The sequence below is a fragment of the Heteronotia binoei genome, chromosome 17 (assembly GCF_032191835.1).
Source record: "Heteronotia binoei isolate CCM8104 ecotype False Entrance Well chromosome 17, APGP_CSIRO_Hbin_v1, whole genome shotgun sequence".
In the NCBI taxonomy this organism is placed as follows: Eukaryota; Metazoa; Chordata; class Lepidosauria; order Squamata; family Gekkonidae; genus Heteronotia; species Heteronotia binoei.
In genome coordinates, this window is record NC_083239.1 from 33,774,093 (window position 1) to 33,788,904 (window position 14,812).

Genomic DNA, 14,812 nt, shown 5'->3' on the forward strand with positions numbered 1-14,812 from the left:
CTTCCAGCTCTATGTTTCTACCTACAAAGGGCAAAACAAATTCCTTGTCCGTGTCAAGCATCAGAGGTTCTATTCTGTATTCTCTCTCACCAGTTTTATTTCCCCTCATGAGGCTTTGCATAGCAGCATGACAGGCAGAACTCCCATCGGTTTTAGTTTATATTTTGTTTACATCCCCCCCCCCAAAAAAACCCCCAATGATAAAATTAAACAGGAGTGCAAGGGCTGCTGCTGAAAACAGAACCAAGCATTCATGAGACAGAAACAGTGTTCCCTCTAAGCCGAGTTAGTGTGAGCTAGCTCACAGTTTCTTAGTCTCCAGCTCACACATTTTTCTCTTAGTTCAAGAAGGATGGTCCCAGAACAGACTAATTTATCCAGTACCTCACAACTTTAATGCCAGTAGCTCACAAAGAAGAATTTTTGCTCACAAGACTCCACAGCTTAGAAGGAGCACTGATCAGAACTCTGAGTCATGAACAACTTATACCCAAGCAAAAGTTGTTAATCTCAGTGCCCCTGTTAAGTCATGGCCTGGGGAGTATTCTCAGTGCAGTGGGAAAGGTTTCATCAGTTGAATTGCTGCCTGTCACCCACCTGTTGAAACGATGAGGCCCATTCTGCAGGGAAAAGAGAGTCACATCTTTTCTAATTTCTGATTTCTTCTTTGGCTCTAACCAGGATGGTCAAGGCTAGTCCAATCTCATCAGATCTCAGAAGCTAAGCAGGGCTGATCCTGGTTAGTTTTTAGATGGGAGACCATCAAGGAACTGCAAGGTTGCTACGCAGAGGTAGGCAACCGTAAACCACCTCTGTTTGTCTCTTGCCTTAAAAACCTCTAGAGCAGGGGTGGCCAAACTTGCTCAATATAAGAGCCACACAGAATAAATGTCAGATGTTTGAGAGCCACCAGACATGAACAGCAGATGTCCAAGAGCCACAAGACAGGAAGGGAGGCAAACAAATGGGGGAGGGGGAGAGAGAGGTGGAAAGAAAGCAACTTTAACTTTGAATGCTTCAAGCCGCCGGCTGGCTTTGTTTGGCTTAGTGATTTAAAGACACAAATGCCTTCACCAAGCCAGCCAATGGAACTGGGGGCTTTGAGAGCCACACAATATGTGTGAAAGAGCCACATGTGGCTCCCAAGATGCAGTTTGGCCACTCCTGCTCTAGGGGGCGCCTTAAACCAGCTGTGACGGGAGGCCACTTCCCATCATCACATTTCTGCTTTGCATCCCTGTTCACAGGTGGCATGATTTGCACAAAGCCTAAGGAGAAAGGGGTTCTAATTCACCGAGGGAGGATGTTGCAACTGTGGGGCAATCGTTTTATTTATTGATTTTAAAACATTCATAGCCTCCTTTTACTTTAAAACCTCCCAAAGTGCCTTCTATGCATCAATCCAAATTTAAAAAAAAAAACAACCTTTCACACGGCAATAAAACCTCAGCAAGCCGTAAATATCTAACCCCATTAAGAAAAGCAGAATCAAGTGAAGCTGAGGGAGAATCTATTGCTAGAAGCAAAGACCATGGACCTGGGAAGGAGACATGATCATCGATGGGATTTCTTTTCCATCTCTCCAATTCCAGAATAAGCAGAAGGGAGATTTCTTTATTGCTTTCATTTATATCCCGCCTTCCGCCCCGCAGGGGACGCAAAGCAGGTCGCCTCATTCTCCTCTCTCTTCCATTCTATCTTCACAACAACCCTGTGAGGGAAGTTAGGCCAAGAGTATGTGACTGGCACAAGGTTACCCAGTGAGCTTTCACGGCACAAGTGGGGGTTCGAACCTGGATTTCCCATATCCTATTCTGACACTTTAACTGGTACACCACACAGCAAACACGTGTAGTGGCAAACGTGTAGTGGTTAGACTATCGGATCGAGGAGACTAGGTTCGAATCCCCCACTCTATCATGGATACTTGCTGGGTGGCCTCAGGCTGGCTACTTTCTCTCACCTAGCAAACCCCACAGGGTTGTTTTGAGGATAAAATTGAGGAGGTCTGAATGATGTTGCAATCCAGCCAGGGTGCTCAAGGGGGGGGGGGGGGGAAGCCTGGTATAAATTTCTAAATTAAGCAATGCACTGTGACAGGAGGCAGGAATGCCCATGAGCTTTGATGGCCTTTCAGGGGTGACAGGTCCCCAGGGCTTTTTTTGAGCAGGAGCACACAGGAACGCAGTTCCAGCTGGCTTGGCATCAGGGGTGTGGCCTAATATGCAAATGAGTTTCTGCTGGGCTTAGTCTACAAAGAAGCCCTGTGTGGAACAATGGTGGTGTCAGGGTGTGTGGCCTAATATGGAAATGAGTTCCTCCTGGGCTCTTCCTACAAAAAAGCCCTGTGTAAGACAATGGTGGTGTCAGGGGGTGTGGCCTAATATGGAAATCAGTTCCTCCTGGGCTTTTCCTACAAAAAAAGGCCTGTGTGAAACAATGGTGGTGTCAGGGGTGTGGCCTAATAGGGAAATCAGTTCCTCCTGGACTTTTCCTACAAAAAAGCCCTGTGTGAAACAATGGTGGTGTCAGGCAATGTTCCCTCTAAGCTGCAGTCTTGGGAGCAAAAATTCTACTTTGTGAGCTACCGGCATGAAAGTTGTGAGCTGTGGGCATTGAAGTTGTGAGTTACTGCATAAATTAGTGTGCTCTGGGGTCATTTTTCCTGAATGAAGACAAAAATGTGTGAGCTGGAGGTTAAAAAGCTGTGAGCTAGCTCACGCTAACTCAGCTTAGAGGAAACACTGGTGTCAGGGGGTCTAGCCTAATATGCAAATGAGTTCCTACTGGGCTTTTTCTACAAGAAAAGGCCGTGTGAAACAATGGTGGTGTCAGGGGGTGTGGCCTAATAGGCAAATAAGTTCCTGCTGGAAACAACAGTGGTGCCAGGGGTGTGATCCAATATGCAAATGAGTTCCTGCCGGACTTTTTCTAACAAAAAAAAAGGCCCTGGACAGGTCTAATCATCAACTATGGGCCAGAGATCTAAATGGGCCCCTCATGTGCACAGTTCAGGTAGTTGATGGAGGAGAAATACCTAACCCCATTAAGAAAAGCTCCCAGAATGCTTTGTGCTTGGATCACAGCCTTCCCAGAGGCATTTGACTAACCACCTTGTGGCGGCTGCAGCGGATGGACCCTCTCTCTGATCCAAGCAGGTGGTTCTCATGTTCCAAGCAAAGAGGATGTGGATTAATCTGCAGTGGAGTCCAAGGAGGCTTTACGAGAGCTCAGCCAGTGCCATCAGTACTTGGAATCTCCACCACCACCACCCCCCCCGCAAAAAAATGACTCTCAGAAGCAGCTGTTTCCCAGGCTTTCTGGAGTGTGGGTGGAGCAACCTGGCCAATCTGACTTCAGCTACTCCCAGAATATCCCAGCCGCTGGGAACCACAGCAGGAAGAGCTCACGGACAGTGCTGTCCAAAGCACCTTCCCTTCCAAGTCCACTGACCTCCACAGCGATAGAAGAAGAAGAAGAAGAAGAAGAAGAAGAAGAAGAAGAAGAAGAAGAAGAAGAAGAAGAAGAAGAAGAAGAAGAAGAAGAAGAAGAAGAAGAAGAAGAAGAAGAAGAAGATGATGATGATGATGATGATGATGAAGATGATATTGGATTTATATCCCGCCCTCCACTCTGAAGAGTCTCAGAGCAGCTCACAATCTCCTTTACCTTCCTCCCCCACAACAGACACCCTGTGAGGTGGGTGGGGCTGGAGAGGGGTCTCACAGCAGCTGCCCTTTCAAGGACAACCTCTGCCAGAGCTATGGCTGACCCAAGACCATGCTAGCAGGTGCAAGTGGAGGAGTGGGGAATCAAACCTGGTTCTCCCAGATAAGAGTCCGCACACTTAACCACTACACCAAACTGGCTCTCCTGAGGTCAGTCTGCTGAGAACTGCATCATAATCGTAGAGTTGGAAGGATCCGGACAGGCCACCTAGTCTCACTCCCTGCTCAATTTTGGATCAACCTAAAGCAGGAGCGGCCAAACTTGCTTAAGGTAAGAGCCACACAGAATGAACGTCAGATGTTTGAGAGCCACAAGACATGAACATCAGCTCTTTTGAGAGCAGGCAGGCAGGCGAAAATGAAGCAAACAGATGGGGAGGGAGGGAGAGATAGAAAAAAGCAACTTTAATTTTAAATGTGTTATCCAAGCTGCTGGCTGACTTGGCCTGGAGAAGCGATTTCAAAGAGAAACGCCTTCTCCAAGCTGACTAACGGGGCGGTGGGGGCTTCAAGAGCCACACAATATGTGTGAAAGAACCACATGTGTCTCCTGAGCCACAGCTTGGCCACCTCTGGCCTAAAGCATCCCCGACAAGCGTTTGTCCAGCCACTGCGTAAAGACTGCCAGCAAAGGGAAGCTCACCACCTCCCTAGGCAGCTGAGTGCACTGCTGAACTACTCTCACTGTTAAAAAAAAGATCTTACTATCCAGTTGGTACTTTTCCGCCTGCAATTAAACCCATTGTTGCGAGTCCTCTTCTCTGCTGCCAACAGGAACAGCTCCCTGCCATCCTCTAAGCAACAGCTTTTCGAATGCTCAAGCGAGCAATCATGTTCCCCTTCAACCTCCCCTTCTCCAGACTTAATGTTCTTGAGTCCCTCAGCCTTTCCTTGTAGGGCTTTGTCTCCAGGCCCCTGGTCACCTTGTAAGGCTTGGTCTCCCTGGAGAGCCAGTTTGGTGTAGTGGTTAAGTGTGCGGACTCTTATCTGAGAGAACCGGGTTTGATTCCCCACTCCTCCACTTGCAGCTGCTGGAATGGCCTTGGGTCAGCCATAGTTCTCGTAGGAGTTGTCCTTGAAAGGGCAGCTGCTGCAAGAGCTATCTCAGTCCCACTTACCTCAAAAGGTGTCTGTTGGGGGGAGGGGGGGAGGTAAAGGAGATTGTGACCACTCTGAGACTCAGAGTATAGGGCAGGATATAAATCCAATATCATCTTCTTCTTCTTCACCTGCTCCATTCTGTCCACATCCTTTTTGAAAGGTCTCCAGAACCCAAAGGTCACCACACCCAGTACTCCACATGCACCCTGACCAATGCGCCATACAACGGGACCATGACGTCTTGCGGTTTCGTTGTTACAACTCTGCTGACTTGGAGGAAAAGGCCATAATTCTCTGCCCCTCTGTGTTTCCTCAGCTCGCGATTCAAGGCAGACCTCGGATTCCCCCTTCTTGCCTTCCCACAAAGTACTGCCTGGTTCCAAGGAAAGCAGCCCAGTCAGGTTTGCCAGGGCAAGCTCTGACTAATGCAGCCACAGCGTGTGTTGCCAGTGCCCACCGGCTCCTTAATCTGCCATAATCCCGTGCACAGAGCTTCACTTGTGGTTGGCGGGCCAGGAGGGGCATGGACACAGCAGTGCTCCCAGAATGCTTTGGGAGGGCTGGAAGAGGGCCCAGTGGGGCAGGATGACTTGGAGAAGGACCGAGGGAAGGCGCTGGAAGAAAGGGTTCCCACGACTTGCCCAAAAGCAAAAAGGGGGGGGGGGGGAATACAATTCAAACAAAAAGTTGTGTTGTTTGTACTCCACTCAGCCCAAAGAGGTGTACAATATTATTCTCCTCATCTCCAATTTATCTTCACAGTGACCTTGTCTGGTAAGGTGGCAGTGGAAATGTCCTTCAAGCGGCAGCCATCTTATGGTGATCCGGTAGGGTTTTCAAGGCGAGAGAAATACGAAGGGTGGTTTGCCATTGCCTGCCTTTGTGTAGCAACTCTAGACTTCTTTAAAAGTCTCCCATCCAAGTAAGAATCAGGGCTGACTTGGCTTAGCTTCCAAGATCAGACGAGATCAAGCTAGCCTGAGCCATCCAGGTTTACCCTGAGAGAAATGGATTGGCAAGGGGGGATTTGTGTTTCACACCGGGCTTTTTTTTTTTTGTAGAAGTCCAGCAGGAACTTATCTGCATATCAGGCCACACCTCCTGATGCCAAGCCAGCCAGAAAAATGGCCTTGGAGAAAGTAATTTTAAAAGTATGATGGGAGTAAGGTTTTATGATGACTGATAATTCCAGAAACATTTTAAGGTAGATGCTGAGCTGATATAATTTAGTCCACCTTCCAGTGATGTCAGGGTGTGTATGGCATACGCAAATGAGTTGCGCTAATGAGCTCCGGCACCTCTTTTTCTACGAAACGACCCATCAATATAGCTCACAAAGGACAGAGGCCACGAGCCTGGGGCTAAGAGCCAAGCGACTCTAAGCAAAGCTCAAGGGTTAGTTGCAAAACAAGGAGGAAACGCTGTGCCCAGGTTTTAGCCAGATAGTTCAGCCGTGCACAGTTTCCCTCCCCTCCTCCTCATCTTTCAAAATTATTTTTCTCTGCTTCTTTTACCCGTGGATGTTTTCCTCTAGTCCTCCATATTCATTACTTAAGGAGGACTGAGCCCTTTCAAATGGGTGATTCAGCCAATGCTGCAGACGAGATAGTTGAAACCGTGTTCCAGGCCCGTAAAACAGAACGCAATCTGTCGAGTTAATTCACATCCACTGTACCCATCGCAAACACCAACGCTTGTTAAAATCCCATACTGACATACCTAATGGAGCTATGGTTGCCAACCTCCAGGCTGGGCCTGGAGATGTCCCACTATTACAATGGATCTCCAGACTACAGAGCTCAGTTCCCTTGGAGAAAATGGCTGCTTTGGAGGGTGGACTTTATGGTATTCTGTCATGCTGTGATCCCTTCCCTCCCCAAACTCCACCCTCCTCAGGCTCCACCCTCAAAATTGCCAAGAATATCCCAACCTAGAGCTGGCAATCCTTATAGTATGCATACATGGATTAAGTTTAGGCTCCCCCCCCTCCCCGCCGTGTACTGGCTCAACATGTTCTCCTCAGTCACCATACACACAGTGCTCAATTCGGGTTGGGAATGGATAACAGCACACGTGAAGAAGGGGCCTCAGCCTCCCCAGTTTAGTGTAGTGGTTAAGTGTGTGGATTCTAATCTGGGAGAACCGGGTTTGGTTTCCTCAGTCTTCCACACACAGCTGCCGGTGTGGCCTTGGGTCAGTCATAGTTTTCTCAGAGCTCTCTCTGCCCCACCTACCTCACAAGGTGTCTGTCGTGGGGAAGGGAAGGGAAAGGAGATTGTAAACTGTGCTGAGTTTTATTCTTTTAATCTGATATTTGAATTGTTGACAAATGATCGTGCTATGTGAATGCTTTTCTCCTTTGTAAATTATATATATATATTTTAAAAAATTAAATGTAAACTGCTCTGAGACTCCTAGTGAAGGGTGGGGTGTAAATCCAATCTCCTTTTCTTCTTCCCCACCTCCCCGTATCATTTTCATGACACAAAAAAGTCCTAAGAGGCTGATCTTTGACACTCTGGGGAAATCTACAGGTCCCCTTGGATATATGTGGGGTTACTGCTGGTGTAACCTTGGGTCAGTCATAATTCTCTCAGAGCTGTTCTGCTCAAGAGCAGTTTCTGTCAGAGCTCTCTCAACTCCCCCTACCTCACAGGATGTCTGTTGTGGAAGGGGAAAGGGAAGATTGTAAGCTGCTCTGAGACTCCTTCAGGTAGTGAAGGGCGGGATATAAATCTTCCTCTTCGTTTTCTTAACCAGTGGGCCAAATTGCACCCTCAGTGCCATTTCAGGTTAGAAAGGCAGTGTGTGTGGGGGGGAGGATGAAGGCTGCTCTCTGTGCACGCTGAGAGCCTGATCCAAACAAGGCACTGGACACACCTGAAATGAGTCCCTGAGAGACCAAGATTTGCTTTCGAGAGGTACAACATTTCCTTCTGCAGATCTTTAACTCTCAAAACATCATAATCCCCTAGGGCTTTTTTTTTGTAGAAAAAGCCCAGCAGGAACTCCTTTGCATATTAGACAACACCCCCAATGCCAAGCCAGCTGGAACTGCACTCCTGCTCTAAAAAAGCCCTGCCCCCCAATTCTGTTAGTCTCTAAGGGGCTACAGGACTTAAAATCTATCATAGAATCACAGAGTTGGAAGAGGCCATAAAGACCATCTAGTCCAACCCCCTGATCCATGTAAGATCAGCCTAAAGCATCTCCGACAAATAATCGTCCAGCTGTGTTTTGAAGACTGCCAATGAAGGGGAGCTACTCTGATCTAGCTACTCTACAGCGTAAACCAGCAAGACTAACCTCTGGAACAAAATGAAGGAGAAGCCGCAACTCACATCTGGCTATTACCGCATGCAGGGCCGGCTTGCCTACTAGGCAAACTAGGTGGTTGTCGTGGGCACTGGGGGGGGAGCCCAATTAGGCACCCCCTCCTCCCGGTGCCCTAGGCAACCGCCTAGTTTGCCTGCCTGCCTCTCCCCCCACCACAGGTCACCTTCCCTCCCTCCCCGGCACTGCAATGCAGCCGCACTCTGGCACCCCCTCCCCATCAGAGCACGCTGAGCCACACCGAGGCTGGGCCCTGCTGGCTTCAACGCAGCCGGCATGCCATCTAATTTTGAAGCCCTTGCTGGAGAAGGCTTCACCCCCCCTCACTTCCAGTTCCAAGAAGGGGGAGCTGAGCCTCGTCGCACGGGGGGGGGGGGGGGAGGGGCGATAGAGCACAGAGCCGCATGGGGGTGGCAGTGGCTGGGGGTGACAGGCAGGAAGTCTGCCTAGGGAGCTATGCGTCCTAAGGCTGGCACTGACCGCATGGCAGGAACTCCAGACCCGACTTGCATCCCCTGTGATATGGGAAGCCTTCCTCCGAGAAACAACAGCTTTTTCTGGCAGCTTTCCTCTGCCTGTCTCCTGCTGCTTGCAGAAATGACACCTGCCTGTCATTTGCAGCCCCTTCAAGGTCAGCAAGAAGGCTGCAAAATATGCTGCCTCTGTAAATCTGGGCCACGCTGCAATCAACAATCAACTTTCAAAAGGCAGAAACTGGGACTGGGACCCATTGTGTGCATTACCCAGGATACAGAAGTAATTAGGAACATTGTCCTAACACTGCTGGTTAGGGACTGAAGTGTGCGAGGGGGAAGACAAGAGACGTCAACCAACCGGAGCCCAGATGTCAAAGCAGAACAACCTTAATTCAATTCTGGACCTCTCTCTGCAGACGGTCAGCCCCTTTGGCTTCTCATAAATCAATCCAGAATAACCACTTCCGCAACCTCACCAGCTGGTGCCAGTATTCACAGTCATTGCAGTTCCGGTTCTGCTGGGGGGAGGGGAGTTTCCTACTTTCTGTTCCTCTTTAGCTCGGAGGAGCTGTGGCTCAGTGGCAGAGCCTCTGCTTTGCATGCAGAAGGTCACAGGTTCAATCCCCAGCATCTCCACTTTAAATAGGGTTCAGGGGGCATATGATAAGAAAGACCTCCGCCTGAGACCCTGGTGAGCTGCTGCCAGCCTGAGAAGGCAATACTGACCTTGATGGACCAAGGGTCTGATCCAGTAGAAGGCAGCTTCATATATCATATATCTTCATAGACTTAACTAATCAGAAACAGGAAAAAACTCTGTATATTTTCCCCAGTGGGGGATGGCCTTTTCTAATAAGATAACACTTGGAAAAAAGAGGTTAATCTCCCCTATTCCAATAAAGCAATCCAGGCAGCAAGATTTGCAAAATAAAAAAAAAAAAGACCAGGGCTTTTTCTGAGCCAAAATGCACAGGAACGCAATTCTGACTGGCTTGGCAACAGGGGGTGTGGCCTAATATGCAAATGAGTTCACCCAAAGGGTGATTAACATGTGGAATTCACTGCCACAGGAGGTGCTGGCAGCCACAAGCATAGCCACCTTCAAGAGGGGTTTAGATAAAAATATGGAGCAGAGGTCCATCAGTGGCTATTAGCCACACAAAAAAATTGCCACTCTGTGACACAGAGTGTTGGACTGGATGGGCCATTGGCCTGAACTAACATGGCTTCTCTTATGTTCTTATGAGTTCCTGCTGGGCTTTTTTAAAACAAAAAAGCCCTGTGTTTAACAATGGTTACATAAGAGGTGCTGCCTAATATGCAAATGAGTTCCTGATGGAATAATAAGTTACATAATAAGTTACATAAAGCGTGTGGTTTAATTTGGAAATGAGTTCCTGCTGGGCTTTTTTTAACCAAAAAAGTCCTGAAAAAGATAATGTACTTTTAAAAATAGGAAAAATCCTGTTGCTGAGCCCCTAGCCTTCCTGTATGGCAGAAGTAGGGATGCCAGCCTCCAGGTGGGACCTGGAGATCCCCCAGAATGATTGCTCATCTCCAGACTACAGAGTTCAGTTCCCCTGGAGAAAAGGGATGCTTTGGAGGGCGGATTCTGTAGCATTGTACCCCACTGAGGTTCTGGCCCTGCCCAGGCTCCACCCCCAAATCTCCAGGAGTTTCCAAAGCTGGATCTGGCAACCTCACCTCCCCATCCTCCTGCAGGTAGCCAGGGAGAGCTGGCAGCCCTAGGAGTGAGAATGCCTTGCCCAATCCTCCCTAGCTAATTCAGGACAAAAGTGAGCTCTAAACCAGGGTCTGATTTATTTAGGTATATATACCTTCCTTTCTCCCAGATGGGACCCAAAGCAGCTTACTACACTGTGTTCTGATCGTTTTACCTTCACAACAACCCAGTGAGGTAGGTTAAGCTGGCAGCTTGGAGAAGGCATTTAAAGTTAAAGTTGCTTTCTTTCCACCTCTCTCCCCATCTATTTCCTTCTTTCCTTCTCTCAGACTTCTGATGTTCATGTTTTGCAGCTCTTAAACATCTGACATTTATTCTATGAGGCTCTTACGTTAAGCAGGTTTGGCCACCCCTGCTCTAACCACTCCCCAACACTGCCTGATTGGCAACACAGCCTTGAAGAACAACAGCTTCATCCCTCCTACTTGCTCCATCTTCACAGGCCTCTGCCCCCCACTTATCCTTTGGCATTGAGGACATCCCTCCCCCCTTTCCTTTTATTCACAAGCTCATCTGGCCAGAGCTCTGGAGCATAAAACAATGCAATGCAAAATCAAGCGCACAAAACTAATGCAATAGAATAAAATTGGACACGTAGCACAATAAAAAGACCCCTTTCCTCCCAGTTTTAACAAACCTGGTTTGAGAGCTACATTGCCAGGTGGAAAGTAAATCCCCATCAGTGCTTCCAGCTGTAACCGTGTGACAGATAGCATGTGGGCGACAGAGAGTGGGCGTATGTATGACAGAGAACTGTCAGCCAGAGGAGGGATCAGCATGTGCTTGCGGCCTGGGGAATGTGTCAGAAGAAGTAGGCGAGAGACAGCATCCTGTGCACCCTCCGGCGGGTCACACGCTTCCTCTGCCCGGCTCTCTTTCCCAGTTTTCACACATCAGCAGTGACACCCTCCAGTCTTGAAGGACGAGGGGTTTGCTGAGTCAGAGATGCTGTCTTCAGCACTCAAAAGCAGCAGCCGCTCATCTGCAGAAGATTCAGTGCAGCCCGACGCACTGCCCTGGGAAGAAGCGCATGGGAAATCCACCAGGGGGCAATCCTGGGTGGGAATGTTGGTGCACCTGTGCCAGAGTCTGCAATCTGGAGGGCTACCTCAAAAATCCAAGTTCGTAGCTCCCTGAGCTGGATAGCCCAGGCAAGCCTGATCTCATCAGATCTCGGAAGCTAAGCAGGGTCGACTCTGGGAAGTACTTGGATGGGAGACCTCCTTGGAATACCACCAGTCAGGAGGCAGGGGCAGGCTTTATTCAGCCACCTCTCTGAATATCCTCCAGGCCTCCAGTAGGGGTCAGTCACCAGAGGTCACCATGAATTCCAGGTGCAGAGGAAGGAAGGAAGGAAGGAAGGAAGGAAGGAAGGAAGGAAGGAAGGAAGGAAGGAAGGAAGGAAGGAAGGAAGGAAGGAAGGAAGGAAGGAAGGAAGGAAGGAAGGAAGGAAGAGGGAGTGGTGGGATGGCCACAGATGACTAACACAAGTATGTGCAAATGGGTGAAATGGCCACTTTTGTGACCTTGTTAGCAGGACTGGTTCAGGAGTCTGCCCTTTCCCAGCCTGGGCTTGTAATGGAGAATCCCGTTGTTTCTGTAGAATCTCGAGGATCTCACACTTCTGCCAAACAAACAAGCTTCTAGTCCTCATTGTTACAGATAATAAACTGTGGGTGGGAAATCCCGTTTCAGCTTAAGGACCTGGTCTGTATTGGAAAATACAGGTCTGTATTGGAAAATACCTGCAGACCCTGGGGAGAGGGTGGGGTTTTGGGGAGGGGAGGGGCCTCAGCATGATGCAATGCCATAGAGTCCACCCTTCAAAGCAGCCCTTTTCTGCAGGGGAGCTGATCTCTGCCAGTTGGGGATCAGCTGTAAAATCAGCAGATCTCAAGAGACATTCTGTGCAGGTTGGTTTTAGGCACAGATTTCTACACTTTGCTATCAGTTCTTCATCCCACCCAGTCCATTACATCTCTTCCCCCCAACTTTTTCACCAATCTCTCTCACACACCAGCCTTCTGTCCTTTCCAAGTGACAGGAAGACTGAGCGATTCCCCACCCCCACCCCGACTGCACGCCTAGTTCAAGCATTACTAACAGTTGTTCATGTGGCACAATATTCTGCGATAACTGAAAATGTACAATTTTACTAACAGTAAATGTACAGCATTACTAACAGTTGTTCATGTGGCACAATATTCTGCGATAACTGAAAACAATATTCTGCAGTAACTGAAAATGTACAAACTTTAGACATAAGCTAGCAAAATCCAGAAAACGTAGCTAAGCCAATTACAAATCAAGGCCATTTGTCACTGAATCTAACACCATGAGAAGCGCAATGTTCCGTTTCCAAAACTCTGACAAGCTTGGGTGTCGCATGAAAACCCTCCATGGAGACAGATCAAGGTAAGTAGCCATGCTAGTCTGTCTCTAACCGCTGAGTGCAGGACCACCTTAAAGACTAATAAAATTGGTGTCAGGGTACGAGCTTTCATGAAGCAGTGACTCAAGAAAGCTCATACATACCCTGCCACAAATTTTGTTAGTCTTTAAGGTGCTACTGGACTCCTGCTCTTTTCTATTAACACAGAAGTCCTGGGTACATAAACCTGATTTTGCGCAGGTAGAAACAGTTTGCACACGCGAGCTCATCTCTCACTGACCTTCACGAAATGATGGGCGAGAAAGTACACAAACCGCCTTCTATTAATCAGTGCAGACAGAACTCAAAACACAACTTCTCCTGAAGACAGTCCATGTTTCTGACAGATGAACCCACGAAGCTGCCTTATATTGAATCAGACCATCTGTCCACCAAGGTCAACATAAGAACATAAGAGAAGCCATGTTGGATCAGGCCAATGGCCCATCCAGTCCAACACTCTGTGTCACACAGTGGCCAAAAAAATTTATACACACACACACACACACACACACACACTGTGGCTAATAGCCACTGATGGACCTCTGCTCCATATTTTTATCTAAACCCCTCTTGAAGGTGGCTATGCTTGTGGCCGCCACCACCTCCTGTGGCAGTGAATTCCACATGTTAATCACCCTTTGGGTGAAGAAGGACTTCCTTTTATCCGTTTTAACCTGACTGCTCATCAATTTCATCGAATGCCCACGAGTTCTTGTATTGTGAGAAAGGGAGAAAAGTACTTCTTTCTCTACTTTCTCCATCCCATGCATAATCTTGTAAACCTCTATCATGTCACCCCGCAGTCGACATTTCTCCAAGCTAAAGAGCCCTAAGCGTTTCAACCTTTCTTCATAGGGAAAGTGCTCCAGCCCTTTAATCATTCTAGTTGCCCTTTTCTGGACTTTCTCCAATGCTATAATATCCTTTTTGAGGTGTGGCTACCAGACCTGCACACAGTACAACCTTGTCCATTCAGACTGGCAGTGGCTTTCCAGGGAGGAGCTTTTGAGAGGAGGTGGAAGAGGAGAAGGAGAAGAGGAGGAGGAGGAGGAGATAGGATTTATACCCTGCCCTGCACTCGGAGTCTCAAAACAGTTTACACCCTCCTTCCCTTTCTCTCCCCGCAACAGACACCCTGTGAGGTAGGTGAGGCTGTGAGAGCTCTTTTGAGAACTGCTCTTGAGAGGACAGCTCTGAGAGAGCTGTGACTGGCCCAAGGTCACTCAGCAGCTTCAGGGGAAATCAAACTCGGTTCTCCCAGATTAGAGTCCACGTTTCTAACCACTGCACCAAACTGGCTCTCCCTCAGACCCACTCAGCTCCCCTCTGAAATCTACCCACAGCCATGTTAGAATCGAGTCTTATTCTATTACTATCATTTTGAAACCGTTTTTTCAGGACACCCACTCAGTGGCCCCTAGCTCAAATTATGTTCAGGACTTTATCCCACTGCACCCCAAATGCGTATCATCGATTTAGGAACATTTCATCTCAAATTAGGGGACCCAGATGCTTTCAGTAAGGGGAGACGCCTGGATTCAACACTGTGTGAGCAACGGACGAGTTTGAAGGAAGCAGGGAGACAGCTTGGGCTGTTGTGTGGGTTGTGTTAGTACAACTGAGAGTTCGATTACTCTTTAATGCAGTTGAATTTTTTTCTTCTTCTGTAAACTGAGCTGCCGGGTTGTTCTGAAAGAAAAAGGACAGAAGGGAGCCTTTAACTCTTTCATATTATAGCATTGGAGAAAGTCCAGAGAAGGGCAACTAGAATGATTAAAGGGCTGGAGCACTTTCCCTATGAAGAAAGGTTGAAAAGCTTGGGACTCTTTAGCTTGGAGAAACGTTGACTGCGGGGTGACATGATAGAGGTTTACAAGATAATGCATGGGATGGGGAAAGTAGAGAAAGAAGTACTTTTCTCCCTTTCTCACAATACAAGAACTTGTGGGCATTCGATGAAATTGCTGAGCAGACAGGTTAAAACGGATAAAAGGAA

General features: G+C 48.2%; 1 protein-coding gene across 2 annotated transcripts in view; it reads right to left on the bottom strand.

The window, feature by feature from the left end:
• The window catches only part of SCN1B (sodium voltage-gated channel beta subunit 1), a 41,457-nt gene that overhangs the window by 10,826 nt on the left and 15,819 nt on the right, over positions 1–14,812 (bottom strand). The window lies entirely within an intron of this gene.